Source organism: Daktulosphaira vitifoliae, unplaced genomic scaffold (genome assembly GCF_025091365.1).
Source record: "Daktulosphaira vitifoliae isolate Bord-2020 unplaced genomic scaffold, ASM2509136v1 Scaffold_1, whole genome shotgun sequence".
Taxonomy (NCBI): Eukaryota; Metazoa; Arthropoda; class Insecta; order Hemiptera; family Phylloxeridae; genus Daktulosphaira; species Daktulosphaira vitifoliae.
This window is the reverse complement of record NW_026099572.1, coordinates 24817020-24822541: the sequence shown is the minus strand read 5'-3', so window position 1 is coordinate 24822541 and position 5522 is coordinate 24817020. Positions and strand designations below refer to the sequence as shown.

At 25.1% G+C, this 5522-nt stretch overlaps 1 protein-coding gene across 1 annotated transcript in view; it reads left to right on the top strand.

Moving 5' to 3' along the window:
• Positions 1-5035, top strand: part of LOC126896883 (uncharacterized) — a 17499-nt gene extending 12464 nt beyond the window's left edge. The window contains exon 5 of the mRNA XM_050670035.1: positions 4799-5035. The gene's annotated coding sequence lies outside the window, so the exon portion shown is untranslated. The remainder of the gene's footprint in view (positions 1-4798) is intronic.
• The last annotated feature ends 487 nt before the right edge of the window (positions 5036-5522 follow it).

The following is a 5522-nucleotide window of genomic DNA, read 5'->3' as shown; positions in this document are numbered from 1 at the left end:
TATATATATATATATATATATACACTTTAAATTATTTTAAATAATGTACACAATTACTAAAAGACGAAAAGAAAACACAAGTTAAGATAAACAGACACGAGATTAGGCACTGATTGACGATGCGGAAAAGGCCGATGTGTGTCGAACGGTGTCACGGAGATGACTTCACGTGTATTTGCGGCGGGTCGTAGCTGGACGTGCGGCACTTGCTGGACTTTGTACCGTGGCGTATCGCACGCGGTCGTCGTCAGTCAAACTACCATATGCACGTAGAAGGGCGGCGGCTGATACAGGTGTCACGGGTCGCGGGGTTCCGTGTATAGAGAACGACGCGGTCCGTGTCATAGTATAATATTCATTAAGATGTTATAATTAAAATTATTTAAAAGTTGCAAAAGAAAAATAAGTAATTTGTAATACACTAACTATATCATGTGTGTCGACTGCTATGATGATAAGAGCATACATCTTCTTATCATTCATATCAACCGATCACACAATGAATATATAACGTTGTTTTCTTTATATATATATATGGTTTTCCAAATAAACGCACAACTACTATTTCAAATGATTGCGTCTAGGATGAAAAGGAAAAATTGTACTATCATTAGGAGAGAGTAACCAGTAAACTACTGTGGTTAGCCAGTGTTACAAAAATGTTCAAAAGTAATTAAAAATTAAAAAAAATACATATATGGCGTAAAAAAACCTTAAAGTTGGATTCTTTAAGGTTCATTGTAAAAAAAACAGTTTTCTTAAATACAAATTTTAAAATCATTTTTATTTTTCGACTCAAAATATGTTTTTCTTCAATTACTAAACAATATATACCTACCAACTAACTACTGTGTAATAAAATTTGATAATATTAGGAAAATGATGGACAGGGAGCAACTACCCTGGCAGTCATATAATGCATTATATGACTTACAAGGGGAGGTCATAGTGATGGAGAACCGATTTTCATAAAATTTATATAGATCTAATCTATATTGAATACAGAATGAGACATATTTGGAATTTTTTGCTAATGCCCCACCTGAATCGAGTAAATTGAATTAAATAGCTTAAATAGGGTCGTTTTTCTTTCAGTAAATGATATGTTTTGTGGTGCAGTCGAGAATACGTGGTCTTATTCAACGTACGGACTCGGGATCAAATCTCATTGTCTGATGAAAACTTTTTGCTTTTTTCACAGTTTTCTCTTTGAATTATTAATTTTAGTAATATTTGAAAATTTTTTTATAGTAATAAATATAATCTATTTTTTATATTAACCGAGTAAAAGTTTATAAATTATAAAGGGAGATTTTTAAAAGGTTTAACATTGAATGTGCTAGGTTTTGCGTGGAGTTCATATTTTATGAAGGAGTAAAGTTAATAATTTTTTTTTTTCATTGAATAAAATTTATTCATTTGAATTGAATTATATTTATTGATTAATATTTACGTATATTTAAAACTTTTATGTTATTATTTTTGAATTACTATTTAATAATCAAAATTAATAATAATAAAAAATAAAATTATAAATTATTATTTATTCAATAGACTATGACTCTTTGTCCTATAACAAACATACATTTTTTTGAAAATAACAAAAGATTAAATTAAAATATATAATGATTTTATATATATTTAATTCCTAATTATCATCTCTTTATAAATATACTCTTACCTGGTTAATAGTAAAAGTTATATTTATGTGTATAAAATATTGTTTTATATTAATCATATTTTTACTATTAGACAATCGATAATTTGTATCGTCTAAATGTGCTTTGGATGCAAATAAAACTCTATAGGTACATAAAATGTAAAAAAAATTTAACAAATATTACATTATATTAATAATTCAAAGAGAAAACAGTGAAAAAAAATTTCTTCAGTCAGTGAGATTTGATCCCGAGTCTGTACGTGTTATAGTAGGGTGTCCCTAATTTATAAAATTTAAAAACTACAAAGTGCCACCCCCTAGAATTATTCGAATACATGAAAAAATAAATTGTACGAAATTTGTAGACGATTGGTCAACTCTAAGACGTGCCCAAAGGGGAATAAAAATAACCCCCAAGGGTGATTTTTTAGTTTTTTATGTCTATCTCAAAAACTTTAGCTTTTGTGAAAATGTTTATTTGGATTTTTTTGTAGGTATACAATTTTTCTATAAAAAGTATATTTACAAAAATTTTCGAAAAGTTCTTATTTAGCCCTGAAAAAAAAAACGTATATGTTCTATTCTTACCATTAAAATTGTTAATTTATAAATCGTTCACTGTAAAAACATAAAAAATAATAATTTAACCGTTGTTTTAAATTTAGTTCTCTATACATTTTTAATTCAACATTTTTCTATTATTTACTATTCAAAACCTACAATTTTTTTAATTTTAATTAAAAAAAAAAACAGAGTAAAATTAATACCGTTTCAGTTTCACATTGAAGCTAAAATAATGTTAACTTACAAATTTATATACAATCAGAAACTGTTTACAAAAAAAAAACGTACTAAAAAAATTTACTACATATTTTAAATAATTTATCTTTTTTAAAATTCTAGGCATAATGTGCTTTTATTGCAATTAGGAAAACAACGCCGGTATTCTGTAACAATCTGTAATAGGTATTGTTTTTGTGCTTCGTATTTTGTTAAAATATTATTATACTCTTCTATAAGTTTCACGCCCCTCTCTGCCAAATCATTTATAACTTTTAAAATATTTATTATTATTTTTCCTCTGATATATTAACTGTTGTCTTTCCACAACAAAGGATTGATATTTAAAAAATCTGTTTCAATGTCATATCTATCAAACAATTTTTTTGACTCAGTTGAAATAAAATCATCTATACTTTTATTTTTAAAATCATAAATTTCATTTACTCCTACTACTATACGTTTGTTTGTACATAGATCTTCTTAGTAAAATGAGTTTACTATTTTAATTTTAGTATCTTCACATAAATCATCAAAAAATGCCAATGCTGCCGATTCGGATACTAAGTACCATAAGTGACCCGAAATTTTTTTTTAAAACTACTTTAGAAATATCTTTATCTATTGGTTCATAATCAATTATATTTTTAATAAATTGTAAATCTAAATTTGGCGCTAATGCAGCATTGGTGCACTAAAGCATTGTTTAATATATAAACTTGTTATAAAAATACATAATGAACGAATATTTAACTCATTGATTGACAATTTAAATTGGCCCCGAAACAAAAAAATTTTCAAACAATAAATGGCCTTGGCCATCCAACGAGCATGATGGATTGGGCCAGGAATTTTAAAATAAATTCCATGCAGTTGTTAGGGCATGATATGTGTATACTTACCATGCAGACATCACATTTATGAAATTATATTGAAAAGTGTTTTTGAAGTAAAATTTAATACGTCATCTGAACCACATGTTCCTATTTTCAATAAATTCCAAAAGTCTTGGCAAAATATAATTAAAACAAATTACATAAGTGGACTAGAAGATACTGTTATTTTAGAAAAATTAAAAACAAAAAAAGACGATATTTTGAAATTTAGTTTTGAACTATTAAAAAATACCAACCTCGAGATGACTATAAGGAACTTTTAGAATTGGTCATAATATTTTTTGGTGAAACAGATTTACATAGAATTTATTTTAAAATTCCTGGCCCAATCCATTATGCTCGTTGGATGGCCATTTATTGTTTGAAAATTTGTTTTGTTTCGCGGCCAATTTGAATTATCAATCAAAGAGTTAATTATTTAAATAATATTCGTTCATTATGTATTTTTATTACAAGTTTATATAATTTTTTGAGATAGACATAAAAAACTAAAAAATCACCCTTGGGGATTATTTTTAATCCCCTTGGGGCACGTCTTAGAGTTGACCAGTCGTCTCCAAATTTCGTACAATTTATTTTTTCATGTATTCGAATAATTCTAGGGGGTGGCACTAACAAATATTTAAAAAAAAAACCCCTCATGTGCTTAGGGTCACCCTAGTCTATCACGTATTGTCGACTGGACATTAAAACGAGTTATTTTTCGGTCCTTTTGAGTTAATTAATAGCTTATTAAAATTAAATTTTTTAAACTATTTAAATAAAACTATATTATAACTGTTTATAAACGATTTTCTGCATATTTTGGTATAAAAATTAGTTCTATACCATTATTAATTGTGAAGATGTTTAATTAAAACAAAAAAAATACTTTAAATAAGTTGTTTTTATTAAAAAAATTGTGAATTTTTTACTTTGACGGCTAATACCTCATAATTTTTAATTAAATAATACACATTTTTTTAAATCTTATAGTATGTTTCAAAATCTTTAATTTTATATAAGTTTAATTTACGTCAGTCGTTTCTGGATATTTTCAAAAATTGTGTATGATAAAAATATATTTAACATACGTGGCTGGTTTTATTTTCAAACCCTTCCTGTACTTAGGTTTTTTATTAAATCGCATAAAAGAATACCCAAAGTGTGAATATTTTATCTAGTATATCATATTAAGATAAAAAAATGTCGAAATTTACCCATAAACATTGTAATTTTTTGGATGATTTCCCTAATTTAAGTGGAACGGGAGAATTTTTAATATGAACAAATTAACAATGAATAAGTAAAAAACTTTATTAATACAAATATAGAAGCATACACGTTTCCACTTGTACAGACTGTTTACTCTATTCTAAATAGTTTAAACATTTTTACTTTAAATTATATAATATCTTAAAGACATTTATAGTCATTTTATATACTACAGAATTTTTTAATTAATATATTTTTTTCATTTTAGAAGAGGAGCTCCATCCTTATTTGTTTTCTGCTCAATTTAAGTACTAAATAATTATTAATAAAATGAAAGGCATCGAATATACTATACTTACAAAAATGAAAAATATGCTAATTTTAACATTTTCTACAGGTATTAATCTGAATATATATAGTGTAAAAATAAATTAAAAAACTTCACTTAATTGTAATTTACAATGATTAATCATAAATAAATGCATACAATATTTTCTTTATTTAATATACTTTAGCAATTATTTTATTTTTAATTGAAGTACTAAATTTTCTATTTAAGAACAATAAAATAAAATTTCCTATTATGTATTAAAAAAATAAGTCTTACAGTTAAAATGATATAAGTATTTATAAAACTGTTATTAGTTTATATAATATAAAATCTTACATACGTGAATAAAATTGGGCAAATATTTTTCAACAAAAAATTATTATGGAAAAAAATTCTCATAATTTTATATGTGAACCTATTAATCTCAAGATATAAATTCTCATTAAGTGTACTAGAGATTTTTAAAAGCACATATTGGGTTTAGAAGGAAATCCTGTTGATTTTTATTGGTTAATTGTTTTGTGAAATAAAAATAAAAAATTTGTTCAGATGAAAAAAATAACTAATTAATCATCATTAAAATTTTCAATTTTATTTAAGATTATATTATTCGGCCAAAATCTTAATTTAAATTGAACGGATATATTACAAATTAACAATA